Source organism: Lycorma delicatula, chromosome 2 (assembly GCF_047948215.1).
Source record: "Lycorma delicatula isolate Av1 chromosome 2, ASM4794821v1, whole genome shotgun sequence".
In the NCBI taxonomy this organism is placed as follows: Eukaryota; Metazoa; Arthropoda; class Insecta; order Hemiptera; family Fulgoridae; genus Lycorma; species Lycorma delicatula.
Genome location: NC_134456.1, coordinates 238,442,638 through 238,468,677, shown reverse-complemented (window position 1 = coordinate 238,468,677; position 26,040 = coordinate 238,442,638). Strand labels below are relative to the sequence as shown.

The 26,040-nt window shown below is 33.1% G+C and overlaps 1 protein-coding gene and 1 pseudogene across 8 annotated transcripts in view; one reads left to right on the top strand and one right to left on the bottom strand.

Annotated features, from left to right (window-relative positions):
- The window catches only part of LOC142319788 (uncharacterized), a 60,885-nt gene extending 58,190 nt beyond the window's left edge, over positions 1-2,695 (bottom strand). For 3 of the 8 annotated variants that reach the window (XR_012755275.1, XR_012755273.1, XR_012755274.1), the window contains exon 1: positions 2,294-2,673. The gene's annotated coding sequence lies outside the window, so the exon portion shown is untranslated. Of the gene's footprint in view, positions 1-2,293 lie in introns of all 8 variants that reach the window. The other 5 variants (XM_075357469.1, XM_075357470.1, XM_075357473.1 and 2 more) reach the window with 4 other exon arrangements.
- A 135-nt stretch (positions 2,696-2,830) lies between these two features.
- LOC142319787 (pleckstrin homology domain-containing family G member 5-like) overlaps positions 2,831-26,040 on the top strand; it is an 88,953-nt pseudogene continuing 65,743 nt past the window's right edge.

The following is a 26,040-nucleotide window of genomic DNA, read 5'->3' as shown; positions in this document are numbered from 1 at the left end:
TTCACTTAAGGAAAAAACTCTATTGCTTGTGTGTATCACAGGAGAAGTGGTAGATATTAGCCTCGAAAATGACGACGTGCAGGTTCATTTTTTCACCCAGCTGGACCACATACATCATTTCAAAAGTCTCAACAAGACAAACTGTGGGTACCGATCTGTAAAGTCCAGAGAAAGTTTACATCACATGAACTAACTACAATGATGGGTTGTTCTCACACAATTTTAAGAGAATTATCAGGAGATATCACAGCTGTTGGTTAACCACACTAAATAATAAACTTTCATTCCTACAAAAACAGGCTATTTCATTGAAAAATAATTAAAAAGACTTTCAAAAATAAACCAATATAAAAATAAAAATGAATTCTTGAAAAAATATGTAGCCTACTAATGGAAATCTCAGTTTGGGTAGGTTTTACAAGCATTTATTAATGAAAATTGTATTAGGTTATTAGTATTGGTTATCATTAAATTATGACCTATGATTAATAATTTAAAAAATGTGAACTTCAACAACATAGGGGCTAAATATAACAAGAGCACTTATTTACAGAGTCAAAATGGTTTTTAACAAGTTTTTCATGATTTTTGAGAGGTTATAACTTTTTTATTAGTAAAATACACAAAAAACATTTTTATTTACCATAAAAATCTACAAAAACACTGCAAGTTGTGCAAATTTTAGATTTTTATCACCAGAAGTAATTTGAAGCTAAAATTTGAATTTTTTTTTAAATTATTTTTCAAAATTCATAAAATTTTAGGGGTAAGTATATTACCATTAACATTATTTAGTAAAACTATTAACATATACCTACATATAACAAAATTTAAACTCTGTATGCCATCCCTGCCTCTTGAAAAAAATTACCTAAAGTGAAATTTCACTGTTTTTTATGTTCAACTTTACTGGTAATTTTCTCATAGAAAGAAGAGAAATAGGTAAATATGCCACTGAACCAATTATTTACCTTGAGAAAATATGATTAAATTGTGTTTAGTTTCATCCTTCCAGGGCCAATAGTTTTTTAGCTAAGACCCTTACAACCACAAAAAATAAGTGTGCAAACCATAACAAAAATGGCCACCACAGGTAAACTGCTTATATAAAAAAATTTAGTTTTAAGGTCATGAGACATGTAGGAAACAGTGGGTAAATTTCAATTTGTTTTTGAATTGGTCAAGCAACCGGCTTGTTTTTTTGGAACACTTCAAATGGATTGACCCCAACACCTTGAGTCACAAAATGATTTTAAAGGTATAAAAGAGTACTGAATGTGATAAATTTCAGAATTTCATCATTCCTGAACATGAATTTGGAAGATTAAAAGCTGATCTTTTAAAATTCTCCAACTTGGCAGCCATTGTGAAAGATTGTCGGAACTACATAACTTGTTTTACTAGTACTGCTGGCATGAGAGAGTTACAAGGAAAAAACAAACAAAAAAGTAAATATAATTCAACATTACATTTACTCTAGTAATAAAACACGAGTACAAAAAAATAATTCCCTCTAATCTTTCTTCCTGTGTACACACTTTGCAATACTTAAAATAAGAATGAAACTGGGGAGAAATACATCAAAAGTTTCAGTTTTTTCTGTTAGTTAAATTTAAAATTGCCTAAATAAAAAAATTAATCCAAAAAAATTGTTAGTGCTTAAAAATAAGGTTATGTGACCATATATCAAATTTCATAAAAACTAGAAATTGCAATTCAATAAATACTTGTTGAATTAATATGTAATCATCCTATTGTTAAAATATGGCTAATCCCTTTTATATGGCTATAAAAGGGACTAAAAAGGATATATTTTAAATATACTATAAATATATTTTACACACATGTAGAAAGTAAATTTATTAATTACTCAGTAAAATCTTTTGTAAGAAAAAAGTTGGCTATAGATTACTTATATTTATACCACTTACCCATTGCTAAAAATAACAATACAACTGTTGTACCTTAAAGAATTTTGCCCTTTTATAATATGAACAAGTTAAATTTTTACGAGAATTTCACTTGTTTAAAAAAAATCTAGCCAATAAAACTATATTTAAAACTATCAAGATACACTTCACAGATATATTACATAAATATTGGCGAGATTTAAACAAAAAAAAAGGTGTTCCATAATACATGCAATCCAATCAAACAAAAGAAAAATGTTTCATTGATTCAGATGAAGATAATTAATATTTTACTTTCTAAACTAACAGAATTATAATTGAAAGAAATGCATGCTTAAAAACATAACTTAAATAATAATCAACTGTTAATATAATGAAGTTACCAGTCTCTAACTACTGCAGTATTTTCCCAAATCAACTGAAAGGATTGAGAGTTAGAATTTTTAACACTAAAACTATAAAGCGAAACGTGTCTATCATCTGTAATCCTTAATACATATATTTCAGAAGAAATGACGTGCAGTGATATTTCATCGTTATTCACAACAAAAGGCAGTTTTCCCAAAATAAAAGATTCCATTTCAACATCGAAACCGAAGTACAAAATAATATACAACTTCACAGTTAGAATATTAAACAATATCACTGATCTTCAGCTATTTATATACAAACCATCAGGACTTTTTAATTTGTTCAGGAAATATTAAATTACAAAGTAATCGAACATCAAAAATAAACATAACCTCTTATCTTATATTTAACTAAACAAGTCATTGATGTAAAACACGCACTAACAACGATACTTAACATATGGTATTAGATAGTCTTCTGGGAAGCTATACTAGCGCTTATTTTGGTATTATGATAAATTATGTGAAAACACGTATACCTCATACATGGTATACACTCATAAGTATACCTTTTTTTTTATTTTTCCTGTTTAGTCTTCGGTAATTACCGTTCAGATAATACTTCAGAGTATGATATGTATGAATGTAAATGAAGTGTAGTCTTGTACAGTCTCAGTTTGACCATTACTGAGATGTGTGGTTAATTGAAACCAAACAAACATCACATGAAACGCTGGTTAGGACACCATTTTGGCACAGATATCGAGCTGCAGACCAGCGTAGAAACATGGCTGAAAACACAGGCGGCTCCGTTCTATGACGAGGGTATTGGAAAGTTGTTACCACGCTACGACAAATTTCTAAATCGGACTGGCGACTATGTAGAGAAATAGTGTAACTATGTAAGTACTTGTTACAAATAATTTTTTTTAATTTTCACTGTGGTTTTAATTTCGTGACCAATCGGACCTTCCGATCGGTTTCTTCTTTCTGAATTGTGAATCTTCTTTCTTTTTTCTGAAATACTGATCAGAATGATATCAGCTTACACAGTATTACACTATAACTTTTCCACACAAATCAATGATGATACAAAGTAATTAAACCATCTGCACAATGTAATTTGTCTTTAAGCAAATTTCCATTACATTATCCAGAGTTATATTGGATCACCAGAGAAACAGTGCACAATAAATAATATCAAAATCAATGTACTGATGAAAGGACCACAATAAAGAAGTACAGCTCAAATTATAGAGCTCCTATTTTTATTAAAATCGGTATAAAATGCATATAAATATTGCCTAGGGTCAAAATGACAAAATAAATAGTAGTTTATTTCTTATTTAAGATTACTCTAGGTACTAAAATCCAGTCACAAATACTTATGATGATGGTTTTTAAATCTAAATATATGATTATCAAATGTTATTGCTGTAAAACGACTGCAAACCACTAAAAAATACATTTCATTATGCATTAAAACAATTTTTTTTAAATTGGGTAAGGCTGTGTCAGGGCACATAGCTGTTGGTTTAACGTGAAACATTACAGACCTTGGATGAATTTTCTCCGAGCTACAGACCGACCAACTTATCTGTAGAGTTAAATTGGCGAGACTTTCAGTTTTGTTCATGAACAAAACTGAAAGTCTCCAATGGAAAAGTTTAGCTCCTGCATTTGGGCAACTCTATAGATAAATTGGTCGGCGGTCTGTATGTCAGCGTAAATGTAAACACAATGATAAGTTAACATTTTTAATTTATATATGTATTTTATACATTATGTCATCCTACTCTTTTATTAGGAAATAATACTGTTTAATTTAGAAAACTAAACTCTGCCTATGCTTCCTCTTATTCATGTAATCCAAGTATCATTGGTCAGGAAAGTTTTTGGTCTCTTTAGTATAAAAAGTTTCAAGTATTCTATTATTCAAAAATTATTTTTTTTTTTTTTTTTGTCTTCAGTCATTTGACTGGTTTGATGCAGCTCTCCAAGATTCCCTATCTAGTGCTAGTCGTTTCATTTCAGTATACCCTCTACATCCTACATCCCCAACAATTTGTTTTACATACTCCAAACGTGGCCTGCCTACACAATTTTTCCCTTCTACCTGTCCTTCCAATATTAAAGCGACTATTCCAGGATGCCTTAGTATGTGACCTATAAGTCTGTCTCTTCTTTTAACTATATTTTTCCAAATGCTTCTTTCTTCGTCTATTTGCCGCAATACCTCTTCATTTGTCACTTTATCCACCCATCTGATTTTTAACATTCTCCTATAGCACCACATTTCAAAAGCTTCTAATCTTTTCTTCTCAGATACTCCGATTGTCCAAGTTTCACTTCCATATAAAGCGACACTCCAAACATACACTTTCAAAAATCTTTTCCTGACATTTAAATTAATTTTTGATGTAAACAAATTATATTTCTTACTGAAGGCTCGTTTAGCTTGTGCTATTCGGCATTTTATATCGCTCCTGCTTCGTCCATCTTTAGTAATTTTACTTCCCAAATAACAAAATTCTTCTACCTCCATAATCTTTTCTCCTCCTATTTTCACACTCAGCGGTCCATCTTTGTTATTTCTACTACATTTCATTACTTTTGTTTTGTTCTTGTTTATTTTCATGCGATAGTTCTTGCGTAGGACTTCATCTATGCCGTTCATTGTTTCTTCTAAATCCTTTTTACTCTCGGCTAGAATTACTACATCATCAGCAAATCGTAGCATCTTTATCTTTTCACCTTGTACTGTTACTCCGAATCTAAATTGTTCTTTAACATCATTAACTGCTAGTTCCATGTAAAGATTAAAAAGTAACGGAGATAGGGAACATCCTTGTCGGACTCCCTTTCTTATTAGGGCTTCTTTCTTATGTTCTTCAATTGTTATTGTTGCTGTTTGGTTCCTGTACATGTTAGCAATTGTTCTTCTATCTCTGTATTTGAACCCTAATTTTTTTTAAAATGCTGAACATTTTATTCCAGTCTACGTTATCGAAAGCCTTTTCTAGGTCTATAAACGCCAAGTATGTTGGTTTGTTTTTCTTTAATCTTACTTCTACTATTAATCTGAGGCCTAAAATTGCTTCCCTTGTCCCTATACTTTTCCTGAAACCAAATTGGTCTTCTCCTAACACTTCTTCCACTCTCCTCTCAATTCTTCTGTATAAAATTCTAGTTAAGATTTTTGATGCATGACTAGTTAAACTAATTGTTCTGTATTCTTCACATTTATCTGCCCCTGCTTTCTTTGGTATCATAACTATAACACTTTTTTTGAAGTCTGATGGAAATTCCCCATTTTCATAAATATTACACACCAGTTTGTATAATCTATCAATCGCTTCCTTACCTGCACTGCGCAGTAATTCTACAGGTATTCCGTCTATTCCAGGAGCCTTTCTGCCATTTAAATCTTTTAATGCTCTCTTAAATTCAGATCTCAGTATTGTTTCTCCCATTTCATCCTCCTCAACTTCCTCTTCTTCCTCTATAACACCATTTTCTAATTCATTTCCTCCGTATAACTCTTCAATATATTCCACCCATCTATCGACTTTACCTTTCGTATTATATATTGGTGTACCATCTTTGTTTAACACATTAATTTATGTACCCCAAAATTTTTCTTAACTTTCCTGTATGCTCCGTCTATTTTACCAATGTTCATTTCTCTTTCCACTTCTGAACACTTTTCTTTAATCCACTCTTCTTTCACCAGTTTGCACTTCCTGTTTATAGCATTTCTTAATTTCCGATAGATCCTTTTACTTTCTTCATCACTAGCATTCTTATATTTTCTACGTTCATCCATCAGCTGCAATATATCGTCTGAAACCCAAGGTTTTCTACCGGTTCTCTTTATTCCGCCTAAGTTTGCTTCTGCTGATTTAAGAATTTCCTTTTTAACATTCTCCCATTCTTCTTCTACATTTTCTACCTTATCTTTTTTACTCAGACCTCTTGCGATGTCCTCCTCAAAAATCTTCTTTACCTCCTCTTCCTCAAGCTTCTCTAAATTCCACCGATTCATCTGACACCTTTTCTTCAGGTTTTTAAACCCCAATCTACATTTCATTATCACCAAATTATGGTCGCTATCAATGTCTGCTCCAGGGTAAGTTTTGCAGTCAACGAGTTGATTTCTAAATCTTTGCTTAACCATGATATAATCTATCTGATACCTTCCAATATCGCCTGGCTTTTTCCAAGTGTATATTCTTCTATTATGATTTTTAAATTGGGTGTTGGCAATTACTAAATTATACTTCGTGCAAAACTCTATAAGTCGGTCCCCTCTTTCATTCCTTTTGCCCAGCCCGTATTCACCCACTATATTTCCTTCCTTGCCTTTTCCAATGCTTGCATTCCAATCTCCAACTATTATTAAATTTTCATCTCCTTTTACGTGTTTAATTGCTTCATCAATCTCTTCGTATACACACTCTACCTCATCATCATCATGGGCGCTTGTAGGCATATAGACGTTAACAATCGTTGTCGGTTTAGGTTTTGATTTTATCCTTATTACAATGATTCTATCGCTATGCGTTTTGAAATACTCCACTCTCCTCCCTATCTTCTTGTTCATCACGAAACCTACTCCTGCCTGCCCATTATTTGACGCTGAGTTAATTACTCTAAAATCACCTGACCAAAAGTCGCCTTCCTCTTCCCACCGAACCTCACTAATTCCTACTATATCCACATTTGTCCTACCCATTTCCCTTTTTAAATTCTCTAGCCTACCAACCTTTTTCAAGCTTCTAACATTCCACGCTCCGACTCGTAGAATGTTATTTTTTAATTTTCTGGTGACCCCTTCCTTAGTAGTCCCCACCCGGAGATCCGAACGGGGGACTATTTTACCTCCGGAATATTTTACCAAGGAAGGCGCCTCCATTATTGCTATGTGAAAATGCAGAGAGCCACATTTTCTTGGAAAAAAAGCAGCTGTAGTTTTCCATTGCTTTCAGCTGCGCAGTACTCAGAGGACTGAGTGATGTTGATACGGCCGTTTAAGTCGTCCTGACTCACGCCCCTAACAACTACTGAAAGAGCTGCTGCCCTCTTTCAGGAATCATTCCTTAGTCTGGCTCTCAACAGATACCTCTCCGATATGGTTGCACCTTCGGTCCAGCTACTCTGTATCCCTGAGCACTCAAGCCCCCTCACCAACGGCAAGGTCTCATGATTCATAGAGGAGGAAATTTGATTATAAGCGTAAAAGCTATTAAAAATATTTTTGAAAATTTCACCTGGCTGAATGTAACTTAAATTTTTTTCAAGGAGTAATTTTTGACAGTTCATTTTTAAATAGAAAACAAGTAAAATCTGCATATTGTAAAATTAATAAAATTCAATGATGAAAACGAATTTCAAATATCTTCTTTTTTCCAGGAGCTATATCAGTTTATTTTAAACAAATGCTTTTTCGCAAATTTGAAAAGCCAGGTATATTCACCCAATTTACTATATAAATTAATTTCATTAAACAAATTTGTATCAATAACCTTCTACCATAAATTATGAATAAAATCGTATGGTTTGCTAAATTTACTTACAGCCGTATGATCACAAATGAATATTATGATATGCATATAATCTTAATCATATGATCATATATAATATTAATCTAAAATCTCGTACTCATATTTTCACTACCTCAGTTGTTTAAATAAAATTATTTAATTATAATTAACAGTCTCAATTTACAATATTTACAATCATATATTTGTTAGTGTACCTTTATCAGAAAAGTTTCTTTTGTAGGTTTTAAATGAGAAGGAAACAGTAATGATATTCATGATTAGTAAATTACCTATGGTTACAGCAATACAGTAAAATTGTATTACCAGGGCAAACAATAATTCAGTAATGCATGCATTTCCAAACTACTCCCCAACTATAGTCATAATTTCTAAAAGCAGTAAATAACCAGCAGCTATTAAAAGATACACTCAATTAAAAACCAAAGGCAATGACTTCAAAAATTATTAAATAATAATAATATTTTTTTAATTTAATCTCTTTGTAAGAGTCTAGTTTTTTGTACTACTTTTTCTTAATATGGTAAATTAATTACTGAAATAAATTCTATTATTTATGTTACTCAATATTTTACATCTAGTTTCATTTGTATGAGGAAAAATTTTTTTAAATAAATTTTTGAAACTGAGAGATTAACAAAAAAATTCAAAAATATTTTATCCAATATGTCAAGTAAGAATAAAAATATCCTTTCTCCTGCTTTATTTTGTTTTACATAGCAAAAATATATCTGTATTACATCTGTAAAAATGAACTATAGCCAACAAAAAATAGCAATTTCTGTAAAAGACAAGAATATTTCTCATCCCAATGAAGAAGTTCAGATCCCAATCAGGATTGACCACACCTCGAATACCAAAGAAGGCGCTACAGGTCTTCTCCGCGACGTGTTGAAGCTGCTTCTTAAATTGCAATTTCTCATCAAGAAACATCCCGAGGTACTTCTGAACCTGAACATATTTGATACGCTGGCCTGACATCGAATGGGGGTCGTGTCCGGGAGTGTGATTTTCACTCTCCCGGATCTGATTTTTACTGAATTAGCATGGCGTCTTGTTGAATTTGAGTGCACACTTATTACTGGGGTTAATAAGTTAAATGTTGGTTGCGATCAAGCTAGCTGAAAATCCAAGGGGTCCTCAAAGTTGGAGCTGAAATGGGAGACTAGAGGTTATACTCAGCTCCCGAACGGACTAGACCTCTGGGTCCTCTAGGACATTTTATTTTCACGCTGGTAGCACTCCAATCATTAAATTAAAACGGTATGCTATCGAGGCAAATAAATTTGACTGAACTTGATATACTGTCGTGGCATAACTTTTATTGCAATCGTTTGTAAGGGGGGTAGTTACGGTTGTAGGTGGTGATAGATTTTGTAGAGTTCGGCGCGGGGTCTTTGATCTTCCGCGTCTAGGCTTTTAGCTTAGTTCCTGAGGGCTACGTGGTAGAGTTACGTGTATGATGTCTTCTTTGAAGGCAAACTTGAATAGGGCGGAATTTACCGATGTGGATGCCTCTCGGGGCATCTGCATCGGTGGCATCTCACGAGGCCGGACTGATGACTATGGAATGTGATTAGTTTGAGGGCAAGAAGATGTCCTCCGATTAAGCCACTCATGGCTAGGAACGGAGGGGGTGGTGTAGCGACCAGACACGCTGCGAGGCGGGTTTTTTCTCCCTCGGGGTGAATTGAGATCGAAACACGTACTTGCCGACTCACTGCCAAACGTTGCAGAATATTAATCTGCAACGGCACGCGACTTGCAGTTAAGAAATTGATGAATAACGTAGTGGAAGCAACGATTTTAACGGGGCCTTTCAAAGGTGAAGATGTCCTTATTCCTCGAATACCCATAATCCCGACCGATACACCATTTTAATTTAAAAGATTGCAATTCCCAATTCGATTGGCATTTGCAATCGCAATCGATAAAGCTCAAGGTCAATCTTTAGAATTGTGCGGTTTAGATTTAGATGCGGATTGCTTCTCACATGGGCAACTGTATGTTGCGTGTTCCCGAGTCGGCAAACCAGATAGCCTTTATATCTACGCAGACAGTGGAAAAACAAAAAATATTGTATATCCACAAGTATTGCAAAATTAAACTTCTATGAAACGTATGCTTTGTTTTGTTTCTCATTTCTCATCCATGCAACCACAATGTGCCACAGCGAAGCGTGGCGGGTAGAGCTAGTATATATACATATATACATACATATATATATATATATATATATGCTCAAATCTAGGAATAGCCAAGCATTACCGGGTCTGCTTGTATTAAATAAACTTCAGAATTCTTACATTTATATTTATAGTTACTGTGAACTTACACAAATCAAATTCTTTAGAAGTTTTATTTAGAACCTTTTTGAGTTCATTAATCGTTTAACAATTTTTCGCCAAATATAAAATAATGTTATTTTCAACCATAATTTCTGCATTTTACGTCATTTTTCTCGAAAATTACTAAAAAAATAAACTTCTGGGAATTATTCATAAAAACTTTTTCTGGTCAATTTTAATATCAAACCGCAAAATTTACGGCTTAATTTAAACCTGAGAAACTACAGTCTGGTATAATTTTACCGAAGACGCAGAGATCAGAGCGCAAACTTTCGCCAGCCGATACTCGCTAACGAAGCGTTTCCGAAGCTATGTTTTTATGAATTTCTTTTTTATTTCATCAGTACAACGTGTGCTAAAATTTTTTTACTCTCTTCATGAATAACCCTTTACAAAACAAAAAAAAAAAAATCTGATGTAGACACCACACGACTTCCTTGTAAGACTATTAAATTACATATACACATTTTTTGCTGCACTTCATAAATTTGAAGGATAGAATAAGTAATTTAAAATTATAGTTTACAAATCATTCTTATAAATGAAAATAAGTTTTCTAGCAAATACAAATATTTAAATTCTAAAGTCAAACGTAATTAATTAAAATATTTTCAACGATCACTTTAAATTGAATACAATTCAAAACTGTACAGTTAGTATATTTCATTCTTCCGTCAAATAACTGAATAAAATATTTTTTAAAAATAAATACACAATTTTTGGAAGATTTTGCTAAGAAAATTCAAAAAATAATAATTTACAAATTAATATTAAATAATCAGATATAATAAACATGGTTAATATCTACATAACATTCAGTTATTCTAAATATCGATTTCAATCAAAAAGGGAGGTGGTGCACAACTAGATGTTACAACAGTCCTAAATATAAAACTTAACATTAAAAAAGATGGTACACCGATATATAATACGAAAGGTAAAGTCGATAGATGGGTGGAATATATTGAAGAATTATACGGAGGAAATGAATTAGAAAATGGTGTTATAGAGGAAGAAGAGGAAGTTGAGGAGGATGAAATGGGAGAAACAATACTGAGATCTGAATTTAAGAGAGCATTAAAAGATTTAAATGGCAGAAAGGCTCCTGCAATAGACGGAATACCTGTAGAATTACTGCGCAGTGCAGGTGAGGAAGCGATTGATAGATTACACAAACTGGTGTGTAATATTTATGAAAAAGGGGAATTTCCGTCAGACTTTAAAAAAGTGTTATAGTAATGATACTAAAGAAAGCAGGGGCAGACAAATGCGAAGAATACAGAACAATTAGTTTAACTAGTCACGCATCAAAAATCTTAACTAGAATTCTATACAGAAGAATTGAGAGGAGAGTGGAAGAAGTGTTAGGAGAAGACCGATTTGGTTTCAGGGAGAGTATAGGGACAAGGGAAGCAAATTTAGGCCTCAGATTAATAGTAGAAGGAAGATTAAAGAAAAACAAACCGACATACTTGGCGTTTATAGACCTAGAAAAGGCATTCGATAACGTAGACTGGAATAAAATGTTCAGCATTTTAAAAAAATTGGGGTTCAAGTACAGAGATAGAAGAACAATTGCTAACATGTACAGGAACCAAACAGCAACAGTAAGAATTGAAGAACATAAGAAAGAAGCCGTAATAAGAAAGGGAGTCCGACAAGGATGTTCCCTATCTCCGTTACTTTTTAATCTTTACATGGAACTAGCAGTTAACGATGTTAAAGAACAATTTAGATTCGGAGTAACAGTACAAGATGAAAAGATAAAGATGCTACGATTTGCTGATGATATAGTAATTCTAGCCGAGAGTAAAAAGGATTTAGAAGAAACAATGAACGGCATAGATGAAGTCCTACGTAAGAACTACCGCGTGAAAATAAACAAGAAGAATACAAACGTAATGAAATGTAGTAGAAATAACAAAGATGGACCACTGAATGTGAAAATAGGAGGAAAAAAGATTATGGAGGTAGAACAATTTTGTTATTTGGGAAGTAGAATTACTAAAGATGGACGAAGCAGGAGCTATATAAAATGCCGAATAGCACAAGCGAAACGAGCCTTCAGTAAGAAATATAATTTGTTTACATCAAAAATTAATTTAAACGTCAGGAAAAGATTTTTGAAAGTATATGTTTGGAGCGTCGCTTTATATGGAAGTGAAACTTGGACGATCGGAGTACCTGAGAAGAAAAGATTAGATGCTTTTGAAATGCGGTGCTATTGGAGAATGTTAAAATTCAGATGGGTGGATAAAGTGACAAATGAAGAGGTGTTGCGGCAAATAGATGAAGAAAGAAGCATTTGGAAAAATATAGTTAAAAGAAGAGACAGATTTATAGGCCACATACTAAGGCATCCTGGAATAGTCGTTTTAATATTGTAAGGACAGGTAGAAGGAAAAAATTGTGTAGGCAGGCCACGTTTGGAATATGTAAAACAAATTGTTAGGGATGTAGGATGTAGAGGGTATACTGAAATGAAACGACTAGCACTAGATAGGGAATCTTGGAGAGCTGCATCAAACCAGTCAAATGACTGAAGGCAAAAAAAAAAACATTAAAAAAAAATTGTTTTTCGTAAGCAAATTATTTTTAATTCTGAAAGAAAATAACTATAGTGACCTTTTCCTATAAAAATTTAAATCGGTATAAGGCACTTAAGATCCATATTACTGTAGCTAACAAGAGGAAGGTACGGGCTTCGGGACACCGATTTAAACCGTATTACGTGTCATCACAAAACTTGCATATTTTTCTGATTCAGCGATCGGTCTTCGTATAATGAAAAAAGGAATTCTAATAAAATCAATTTCAATCGTCTAATTTATTTGTTTCAGACTAAATAAAAAGAAGATAAAAATAGAAGCAGAAATGATATCGCTAAAGATAGAAATAACTATCGCGAAGACAAGATTTAAAAAATTCAACTTTTTTTAAACTATTTTTAAAATAATACAGAACTGACCGAGCTGTTTTGAACCACGTTTGGAGATAATAACAGACGGAAATGTAAGCACAGTTGAAAAAAAAAAGCACGACAATATTTTGAACAAACTGTAATTTTAGAAGAAATTCTTTTGTACGCATTGAATTTAAGGGCAGACTAATGTTAAAACTGCTAGAAAATCTTTCTAAATGGAAATAATTGTCGATGAGGAAAAATTAATCGAGGATAATTTCCCAATTTCGTATTGATGATAATAACCGAAGCCTTTCTGTTAGAAACCTTATCGACCAAACTGTGCGCCTCGGCGCACCGGGGAGCCGCACGAGATATTGTAAAAGGTTCATAATTAATTGAACCAAGACGTTTATAATTATTAATTTAATGTTAATAAAGTAAAAAGAAAATGTTAAATAACGAAGATATACGAATTTAATTTCTTTTTATATCTTACTTACGAGTAGTCATACTTTTACTTAGGGTACAGCGCCATGGAAAACTTTTAATTGAAAAAGGGCGCCGCAACTCGGAAAAATTTGGGAACCGCTGCTTATTAACAAATTCGTAATAAATTTAAAAAGAATCTTTTTACAGGCAATGGCTGTTTTCACACTTTCCGATCGTAAGAATTAACAGCTTTCACACTCACCGACATGTCGGTCTCCCGCCGCGTCTGTACTGTGCCGTCTCGGTTCGTTGTTTTGTCCCGGCTGCATGTTTACTGCAAGTTGGCAATTTATAAAATAATATTTGTATTTTTTGGATTTGTAAAAAAAATGTTTTTCTGTAAGATATGGCTAATTCTAAATAGGCTGTAATAACTTTAATTGAACTTATAGAAAGTTAAACCCCGCTTGTGGGATAAGTTTAATAATGATAACAGAAATAAATTATAATAAAAAAAATTTGAGTAGTAAAACATAAGGAAAAAAATCACTGAAACCGGTAGACAATAACTAAGTTAAAACTTGATCTTGTCGGTAAGTGAAAACAGTCATTCACTCTTGTAGAGAAGTAGAATCGTATTATATTATTTAAATCGCTTCATCTACAAAATCAAAATAATATAAGTAATTAAGAATATAGACCTGTATACTTTCCTACTTAATTAGAAACTTATTTTATATAGCAAAATTGAAGTAATTACAAATTTTCAATTATAAGATAAGCAATGCATAAATGTAGCTCGTTTTAATTCATCGGTAAGGTTTTGGGTTCAAATCCCACAAAAAACCTGGTATTTTTCATGCGCTGTAAATTTTCATACCGCAATTCTAAAAACAAGCGTTTAGTTTACGTGGGATTTAATTACCTTAACTGAAGAAAAAATATATATATATATAAATATTGCATTCACAAGTACATGAACAAAAGTTGGCAGAGATGGGCTTTTTGAACTGTTTATCACAAAGAAATTGTGCCAAATTAATTTATCTATTAAGTAAATTCTCAACAAAAAAAAATAAATAAAGATTGTAATTTATATAAATAACTTTCAGTTTCTTTTTGCGTTTTACAGAAGCGTTTTTTATAAATAAATTTGTGGAAAGATATTTAAAAAATGACCAGTAATTAGTTAAAAAAGGAAACTGAACCGTAATTAGGCATTATAATTATTCATTTTTAATGATAATGATTTCGTAATGAGGCTAGCCACACAGATGTCAGTTTGCCCAAGCTAACCGGCTGGTATATATTCTGAAAGAAGAAAACTTAATTAAAACGGCGTTAAAAATATCAGTAAATGTGAAGAGAGACAATCTACAAGGAAATTTAGGGTATCAGGACTCAAATGTTTACCTGTTAATAGGAATGAACTTTACGATGATGATTTTGTGTACCGATTTCATTACTCACAACAATACTACTTTGTGAAATTATTTTTTTATATTAATATGGTCTACGAGGGGATGGAGTTCTCACTGATACAACAACCATATCGGAGAGGTATCTGTTGAAAGCTAGATTAAGGAATGATTCCTGAAAGAGGGCAGCAGCTCTATCAGTAGTTGTTAGGGGCGTAGAGGTTAGGAGGACTTAAATGGCCACATCAACATCATCTTCTGAGTACTGCGCAGCTGAAAGCAATGGAAAATTACAGCTGTTTTTTTTTTTCAAGAAAATGTAGCTTTCTGCATTTTTATGTAACAAGATGGAAGGCGTCTTCCTTGGTAAAATATTCCGGAGGTAAACTAGTCCCCCGTTCGGATCTCCGGGTGGGGATTACCGACGTAGGGGTCACCAGAATATTAAAAAATAACATTTAACTAGTCGGAGCGTGGAATGTTATAAGTCTAAGAAAGGACGGTTAGAAAATTAGGGTAGGTTACAACTACCTTCCACCAGCACGCCAGGATCGAAACTGCGGGAGCGAGTGCTCTCTCCCTCGCAGCCTCGCGTTCAGTTTCCTACGCGCGTATGTGTACACAACACGCCGCTGGAGCTGTGAAACGCACAGTTCCATACAAAGGTTTTTGTATTTTTTTCATAAACTGGGGGAAGGCTACTGACATTAAGCTTAAGAATGCATTGTACAAGTCTAAAGAAAGAATTAAAGAAAAAAGGACTCGTTATATTAAATGTTATCGATATCAGGGTGAATAAGGGTGCTGCAGTTCCACAGTGCCTATACGCGAACCGCCACTGCTTCTAAACATCCAAATTATATTATTTAATAGTACCCTATTTTTCTTTCATATAAAATATTATGGAACTTATCCATTATAGGACTGCACGCTTAAACTTTTTCTTTAGACAACAGGCATTAAAATAACTCGAATATTAGCAGTAATTAATGAATTAACAAAAATCTAGGTTAATGTTAATTAGATGCGGTTAGGGAGCGAAGCTAATTACCGGGTTGGTCTAGTGGTGAACGCGTCTTCCCAAATCAGCTGATTTGGAAGTCGAGAGTTACAGCGTTCAAGTCCTAGTAAAGCCAGATATTTTTACGTGGATTTGAATACTAGATCGTGGATACCGGTGTTCTTTGGCGGTCGGGTTTCAATTAACCACACATCTCAGGAACGGTCGAACTGAGAATGTACAAGACTACACTTCATTTACACTCATACATATCATCTTCATTCATCCTCTGAAGAATTATCTAAACGGTACCAGAGGCTAAACAGGAAAAAGAAAAAGAAAGGGAGCGAAGCGAGCGTAGATAATGTCTGGATAGATTATGTTGATTCCGTGTACTAACGAATCGTACGTACATCATAACCTATGTTTAATGATTGTTATTAAACATTTCATTATAATCACAATTTTAATTTTTTTTTTAAAATATAGCACAAATGATGTAATTACAGTAAATTAAATAAAACTGTACCTTCAAAACAAGATATATATATATATATATATATTAGCCAAGGTACAGTAGGATGATTAACTATTCTCTTATTAAATCATATCTAATGTTCCAGCTTGAAAAAACTGTGTGTATGCATGTGTTCACAAGTAATTTACGAGTTCACTCACGCACACCCACACGCGCGCGAAAAGGAAAAAGTTTCACTAATCATTAATTTTGGCTTTTTAATTTTTATTATTTTTTTTTTTTGTCTTAAGTCATTTGACTGGTTTGATGCAGCTCTCCAAGATTCCCTATCTAGTGCTAATCGTTTCATTTCAGTATACCCTCTACATCCTACATCCCTAACAATTTGTTTAACATATTCCAAACGTGGCCACCAACGGCAAGGTCTATTCATAGAGAAGGTTGTAAATTATAAACTGTAAAAATTAATTATTTTTTCTTATCAAACTTTGGAGGTATTGAATCGACTTAAAAAAAAACATACATCGTTTAAAATTTCGGTTTTTCTACCGGTGGTGGGCGTGCGATTTTAAAAATGTTTTTTTGCAAATATTGTTATTTTTTAATCGTTAACAAATGCGCCTAAGTAAAATATGACCTTAATTAGGCGAAATCTCGAGACTGAGGGTGACCTTGCTTCACAGCCTCATCCCTTTGAACTTTTAAGTTCAAAATTTAACGGCATGCGCCTCATATGAATCGGATCGAGTTTGGTCTAAATCGGTCCAGTAGTTCTGGAGGTATAAGGTGATTAATATGCCGACACCGAACACATGTTTATACGAACATGAATATCCGGAAAATTTCCATTCGGTTTTTTGGGTTCCTTAGGCGTCAAAACATTAAGATCCAGTGAAAACCGCATATGCCAAAATCGGACCGATTTCAATACTTTCTAGAGCTGTAGCGCTATCTAGACGGGAAAGTTAAAGCCAATTTAGTATTGCGTGTGTACTGTTAAACATTGTATGACGTATAATAAATCAACTATTGTAATTAAAAAGGTGCGCTTACAAATTTACTTATAGGAAAATCGCTCTATTTATGAAAAAGATGCAAAATTTAAATTTAACCGTCTCTGGTTCCTGCATATTTTATGTCCACATTTAACAAATTTGGCGATTATATAAGTTACGGTCTCGCCTCTGATTTTGATGAAATTTGGAATATAATTTACGTAAAAGAAATTTATTCGTTACTATTAAAATTATTCGTCGGAAACGCCTTCGATCGAGTTACGTCTCTTGCAAGTTACGCAGCGCCCTTACCGAAATTTCGAAATATTAAAGTGTAATATATTTTATTTTGGGATTAAATAAATCGGTTTCCGTGAAATTAAATTCGCTTAAGGTTAAATTAATTTAGGTTTAGCGTACGATGTGGGTTTTGGTAAACGTACGATATACATTATTTTCGGAGTAAAACGCTTGGTTTAAATGAAATTTAATCGAGTGTAGTTAGGTTTAGATCGAGGATAATGTTCGGTTTACGAGTAAGTCGATTGAAATTTTTCGTAATTTATCTGATTAATTCGCACTTCAGCATTTCTACTTCGACTCTAATTTAATCTATTCTTAACTAACTTTATACGAAACAAAATTTCATTCGGCGATTAATGTACGTTACCGTGAAAGATCGATATCTGCCAAATATGGATTTTCTCCGGTGAATATCGACGCGTACCAAATCCGTCGGTGAAATATCGAAATATTTGCTTATCGAGACCTTCTCCAGAATATGTGACAACACAGAGAAGTTCTGGTGGTAGAGGCTCCAAACGATAACTAGAAATTAAAAAAAATTACCCCGTACCGATGTTTACGGTAAATAGATTACGAGAAATTCTCGTAAAAAAGGAAGTTTAAATTTTAGCCGAATGTAACCTACGTTTGCCAATCTGGTCTAATTAACGTTAAATTTACAAATTAAATATGTTATTCTCCAACATTGGAGGCGATTAATCAAATTCCCCGCATATATAAATAATTTAATCAAATTTTCAGAATTTTATAAATCGAAAGGTCCAGTCGCTATCGGCGTACCCTGAATGCGGTGAGTCAAATTAATCGCCTCCAGTATTGGAGAATAACATGTATAATTTGTATATTCGATTTCAAATTCAAATTTATTCCGGTAATACTTTAACAAATATATACACGAAGTTCCATTCTCTGGAATACCTAAAGCGACAAAAAAGCTCCATTTTTTTATCCTCCGGGACAACCTTTAGGTATTGCTTCGCAGGATAAGATGCCATGTCTGACCGGGATTCAATCCCGGGTCCGCCGGATGAAAGGCCGAGAGGCTACTACTCGCGCCACAGAGCACCACTTAAAAGCTCCATTTCGAAAGGTAATTCTACGCTACTAAACGGTATTTGTATGCGTGTCTGTATATGCGTGTGTCCTGTTAGCGTAGCACCGGAATGTACCGATCGCTACCTGAAAATCCTGATTCGTTAGTACATGTCTAGTGGCGGTTAAGCGTATACTTTTTATATTATTATTTATCGATATACCTTATATACATCGATATATATGTTCCGACCTTTAGGGAATATTTAATACTTTTTAACCGCATCCGAATTTCGGTACGAAAATCGTACATATCTTGAAATCGGTTGGTCCTAGCGCTCTGAAAGATATTTTCGAATCCCTCCAGGTATTAAATCTATTCGGTTCCGGTGGTACCCGTCGGATAATATTTTCAAGCGCCCCCGGGGCACCGTTTGGAAAATGGGGAGGGATGCGATGGGGTGCCACCGTAATATTTCGGCAACCGCTCGTCTGATTTTCACGATTCAAACGGCGTACGTATCAGCAGCAGGTTAAACGCTAACCGTTTAACTTATCGGGCACACTGTTTTGTTCGACCGGATCTTAGTTATCCGAAAATTAAATCGTTCAGCCCTATGTTTAGTTTGCACTCATCCACCGTAAAACGTACCGATACGTTCTTTTTCTAAATACGCTCAAACCTTTGCGTTAGCGCAGCTGTAAAGTATAAACTTACGAACATGAAATGTAGAAAATAAGGAATATATAAAAAAGACTTTTTAAAAACACTTTTATATTAAATACACTAAAAAGTAGAAAATGAAAAATACGGAAAAATCTTTTTAAAGTACCACTATTAAATTAAACACACTAGACGTTAAAAATTAATTTTCGGACGGTATATGAGAACGGATATGACAACAAGCTTTGATAATGATATGCAAGATTAAGTGAAAGTCATAGCTTCAAATTAAAAGTTTGTTGTTTTTACCGATTTTTTCTTATGCGTGTTTCTACCTCACTCTTTAGGCCACGCGTAAGACAAAATTAAGAAAAACATCAAATTTTTAATTTGAAACTATGCGTTCAGTTTTCGGTCAAGGTCGCAGAAACAACGTTGTTTGAGAACCAACAGTTTAGTCGATGTCGCAATACGGCTAGAATAATTCAACAAACCCCGTTGTTATCAAAAACATACCGCGAATTACATCATCGACGTAACGCAATATTATTTATTACTCTGTCAATACTGTTCAGAGTGGGGAGTGACGATGGAGCTCTCGGTGTGCAGACCGATTACTTATCAGTAAATCGTTTATTATGTGTTTCATAATAATTCTGTTTCGTTTTTAAGACGTGCTCGCATAACTGTTAACAAAATTAAGCCGGCAGTACAGAAAATATTTTCTCGGATGTTTCTTTAATTATATTTTTCTGACCCGATACATATTATTCGGCAACTTGACTTTATTTTCGCCCAAGTCAGTTTAATCGGGTCGAGCGATACGGCGGCTATCTTAATATGTTGTGATCGCAATCCTGTATTTTGTTGAATTTGTACTTTTCATAGCGGTTCTTATTTAATCGCAGTAGGAAAAAAGAAGAAAACCCCTTTTCTATCGATTTTTGAAGGTTACTTGATTTTTCGTGTGAAATACGCAAAAAATATTCTAAAAATACGCCCTATTAACTAATCTTTCTCGTTTTCCTAGCCACCAAATTTAGGCGCTTTTAGACCTAACATTTTCCGAACATCGGCTATTTTAGTCAGAAATGGCTATTTAAAAAAAAATTAAAAGACTTTTTTCTTATTTTTTATAAGTCGAGGAAGCGTTTTATAAGCTAATTGATATTTATAAAAATCCATTAACCGATAACGCTAAGCGTTAAAAAGTATCGGTTATTTTAAAGGTAGCGTATTTGATTCTGGCTTGGACCGGTTAAATTTAAACTGCACGTATAATTTCTTTCCCCGATCAAATGTAACCTAATATAATACACAAGTAAGGGAAGCAAAGGAGGTCGTATATGGTGTTAATCGCGTCTCCATCGTGTAACTTTTCAAACGAGGTCCTTTACCTTACTCGTTTTCGTACTTCCGCAGAAGAGTGAAATTTTATAATTCAAGATATAACTAAAACCGTCTTTTTACAGTATATATTAAATCTAGCGACTTGCAAACTTTATGTGAATTTAGGTGCACAGTTAAATTGACCCACCGGGTCGGTCTAGTGGTGAACGCGTCTTCCCAAATCAGCAGATTTGGAAGTCGAGAGTTCCAGCGTTCAAGTCCTAGTAAAGCCGGCTATTTTTACACGGATTTGAATAATAGATCGTGGACACCGGTGTTCTTTGGCGGTCGGGTTTCAATTAACCACACATCTCAGGTACGGTCGAACTGAGAATGTACAAGACTACACTTCATTTACACTCATACATATCATCCTCATTCATCCTCTGAAGAATTATCTAAACGGTAGTTACCGGAGGCTAAACAGCAAAAAGAAAGAAGGAAAGGTGCACACTTAAAAGTTTAACCGAGGTAATATGCATACACGCGCGCGCACACACACAAATTCTTACACGAAACTGAAGTAACATATTAAGAAAGCGTAACAGTAGCAAGTTGTTATTACGATCAACAAATTTTAAGGAGTATCAAACTGACAGAATAATAGCGATCACAGTGACTTAGTAAACTGCTAAATTGCTAACTCTACTTAAAAACTCAACTCTAAAAATAGCTGAAAGATTACTTTGAAAGTTATAAAAATAGTGTAGTACACTGTTCTTAACTAAAACTCGATATTGATTATTAGTTAAAAACAAAATTTTTAAACAAGATTTTTATAATTTTGATTATCTCTCGTATTATTTATATAATAAGAGATTTTTTTTTTTATTAATAAGTCGGAAAATCTTTAAGTTACAGAAGAGTTACAATTTTTTTACAAACATGACCCGTTATCGAAAAGGTGACGTTAAAGCGAGATTTGTTTTGAAATTTAATAAAGAGTAATAATATAATGAAATAATTAGACTATACCTTTCACGTATAATCGTGTAACATTATCTTACGGAAAAAAATTCGCTTAATTTCTGTGTCCAATTATAACACCCGGATTACCAGCAAATATGCAATTTAGTCCAGTTTTTTAAATTAATTTATTACAGACCGTATTCGATATTAAACCGCACATTTTAATCGGTATTTGTTGATTTATTTTTAAAACGCACTATTATTGAAGTAGAAATTATTTTGTAACGAAATAAAATTTATAAATAATTATCTGATTTCTGATAATAAGAATAGCTAATATATATTTTAAAAGTTAAATTCTCATCCCGTATATATTTTTCAATAAACTTTCAAGCCTTCTCTTCATTAAACTTAAATTTTTTATTCTGTAAAGGAAATTCCCGATTATAGTTTTCTCCTTTTAGTGGAAAAATGTCTAATCGGTAAATTACATTTTTTAGATAGACGATGTGGAGATATTATTTTTTTTTTATAACCGTATTTTCTTACGATTATCATCAAATTGTTTCAGAGTAACGATAAAAACCCCGATGTCATTCTGATATAAATGGCGCGAAAACTCGAGAAACTTTATCGGAGGCGTTAGGGTAAACACGTTCCACAAAATTGTAGCTGACGCTTGTTAGAATTTTATCATTAATTTCTTTGTATTTGTTATTTCTATTAAGACGCCGGTTTAGGTAAGAGTAGGTGTTGCGATATATACGCGTGAGGTAGAGTAGAACGTGAAAAAATTTACTTTCGTAAAACGTTTGTGTTATTAATGTACAAAATACCGTAAAAATTAAAAACGGTAATTAATTAAAAGCGGAGTTTGAATTTGTTATTTGCCGCGATGCGGAAAATTTAACGTGAAAAAGATCTACTTACCGTTACATAACACAGAGTTTGTCATAGAACAAGATATTAAGTCTATACTGTACTCTCCTATCGTCATCTTTTTCACATACGTAGTACATATTTTTTTGCGTTATTATAATATTCGTGTAATTTTCATCGCGTTATTATAATATACCTTCACTTTGTATTCTTTTCTTTTCAAAATGTCGATCAGATATCCCGAGCATTAAAAAATCGCAAAACTATACGTTATTTAGAAATTCATGAACATTAATCCAGTCGATGCGAGCGAATAAACTTTTTTTGTGATCGAGGAATAAATGATATTAATGAAGTTTACAGCGTACACAACTCGACTTGGACTTGCAAAACAGGAAGGCTGCAAAATGTTCTGTTTTATATGTATAAATTAAAAAAATATCTTATATTTATTTCAAGTACATAAAATAATTATACATCGTAGTTAGTAAATGCTATTAGGAATAAAAAAAATCTTTAGGAAATAGTAAAAAAAACCCAAATACGTAACGCGAAAGAAAAACTATTAAAGTAATAATTATAATGTAAATCTAAAATCGCAGCCTTTAAGTGTAATTTGGTTTTAGGACGATTCGAGTCGAAAGCGAAATCAGCTAAGAACAGTCTAAAGCTTTAATATTGGAAGGACAGGTAGAAGGAAAAAATTGTGTAGGCAGGCCACGTTTGGAATATGTAAAACAAATTGTTAGGGATGTAGGATGTAGAAGGTATACTGAAATGAAACGACTAGCACTAGTTAGGGAATCTTGGAGAGCTGCATCAAACCAGTCAAATGACTGAAGACAAAAAAAAAAGTCTAAGGATTAAACATTTTATCTCGTAAGATAGAATCGAGGTCGGGATTACTTCACCCTTTAAGTTTATTAAAATCATTTCCTTTATTCGAGTGATAGGAAACGTTTGTCCATTTTCATTAACGGTACAATTTTTTATTAATCGATACGTAATACAGCCGTTTGTTTAAAAATGTTTCCGTTTAATTGCCGACTAAAGAGAAAACCGTGTATTGTGACCGCTACTTAATAGAAAAGTATAATTTGTTTAAATAGACTTCGATAAATAATAACATTATTAGTTATTAATTTTGTCGTTGTTTTATATTAGTAATTAATTATCGTTTATTATAATTTTACATTTTGTAACAGTCGAGTGTCGCCGTACATATTTTCCAATGTTTTTAAAGCTTAAAAACTCGCTCCATAATGATGATAAAATAACAAGCTTGTTATGTTTTATTTTCTGGTTGTTTTTCTGCTTACCTATGCGGTTTCATTACATTATTGAATCGCGTAAAAATTAAAGGAAAACTAAACAAAGAAAAATAATTACGTTTTAGTGTTCTTTTTAACCCGATTCGACTTTACGCCTTTGTAAAACTTGGACAGATTTTAAAATGTTAATAATATAATTAAAATTTTCTCATCACCCGATGTTCATGTTTCGGGTCGTTGACCTTTTGGCTACCGACGGTTATTATAGTGATAGCTGTTTCTGTCGGTTATATTTACTTCTAATAAGAAAAAAAACATCTTTATAAGCCGAGTAAGAAAATCTTTTTCGTTATTATGATCGCAACAGCAACCGAACTCTTAAGTCAATACTTGGTAACTGAGATTCTACCTTTCCTAAACAGTAAGTATAGCTATTATTTTAAAAGAATTTAAAAAAATAGTTTCATTGTTTCCGTAATAACAGATATTACGAAAAGAATGAAACTATATATAAAAAAAATACAGTAGGCAACTAATATTTATTTACCGAAGTCATTTTCTCATTCTGTTTATGTAAAAGAACGTATTTTTTAAATTTAAAAATAATTCTGATCGAAAGTTATCGCTCGATAAATGGCCGGATTTTGATCGCCGTTCCTCTGAACAAACAGGAATAAAATTAGTTGTTAGACGGTTAATAAAACATATTTTGGAATTCTTTTGCGCGTTTCAGACGTACCTAAAGTTCAACACCGATCGACAAACATTCCAAGAGTTATATTGTTTCGTTTTCACTGCGCGAGTTGATTTTTACCGCCAAAATTACTACGAGTAATTACGTTGTTTTGTTCCGAGGTGAGGTGAGCGTTTTATAATTACGATAATAGCGCTTTGGAAATCAGTCGGAGGTTGAATGTCACGCCGCTTCCTCATCTATTCCACCGATTCTGCTTATTCCCCTATTTACTTTATTGTAATCATTGATATATACCGTATATATATGGATTGCTGGCCGAGAATTGTAAATCTGGTCCTGTACATAGTTTCCCCCGTTCTCTTACGTCTAATCAGACAACAACCGATCAGGTTTTATTAGAATCCCGTTATTTACGAGTATTAATTTTCGTATGGTTTCTAAACTTCCGTTTGTGTAATATATTTACGTTTCAAATATTTAGTAAAACCGGTAATTAAATTCATTTATCCGTCGACCTTACATCGAATTAGTTATTCGTATAAATAAGCGCTTAAATAATTTATTAAATTCTTACCGTAGTTTACCGTGTAAATAACTTCACAAATCTTTTTCGTTGTAGTTTATCGAATACCGATGAATACTACGTAAAGATAGTACAGATGAATAATTAAATACAGATAAAGCTTTCAGACTTTATATAACAGCAGTAATAATCTTTTCTTAAGCTAAATGATTGTATTCGATTAAAAAAATTATATTATCGATTACCTTGAAAAGTATGAATTTATAACTTGCCTATTTTTTCAGGTAGTCGTCGAGTTACACGCTCGAGTTCACTCGCATCGGTTGCCGTTCTAGACGGTGTAACTGAAATCTCTTATACGTAAACTTAACTGTCTTCTGTAGGCCTTCATGAGCCTAATCGATCTACCTTTAGCGATAAAGTCTACCAAACTATTGAACGAACTAAGATTTTTGTTGTCCGGTACAAGTTGAGAACTACAATTCTCGCATCGCAACTCGTCTTGCTGTAAATCCGCAGATATAACGTAGAATGTTATCTTGATAGTAAGAATGTTCGTAATTTTCTTTCAAGAAACGGCCTCAAAATCATCTTCATCTTTATTACCAAAGTAAAATGTAATGCACGCAATCGTAAAATAACTTTAACAATGTGTGTGTTGTGTGCTTACAGATGAAATTATATTCCGTTCCCGTTCTGTTTTTCTGTACATTTTTATAGTACAGATAATAACCAAGATAAGAAGTTATCGACGAGTGTTGTCTTATCATCGTCGATAAATTTATCGGTGAGAAGTGCAAGAGTAATTCCGTAAATGCATTCGGTAAAATTGTTTCGACAGTGTTTAGCTCTGTGAATTGTACGTTTCTCAGATGTACAAATATTCGGGCAGATGTTCAAATTATTTATTACGTAGTTTTTTTCTTTTTCGTATTTAGCCTCCGGGAATTACCGTTCAGGTATTACTTCAGAGGAT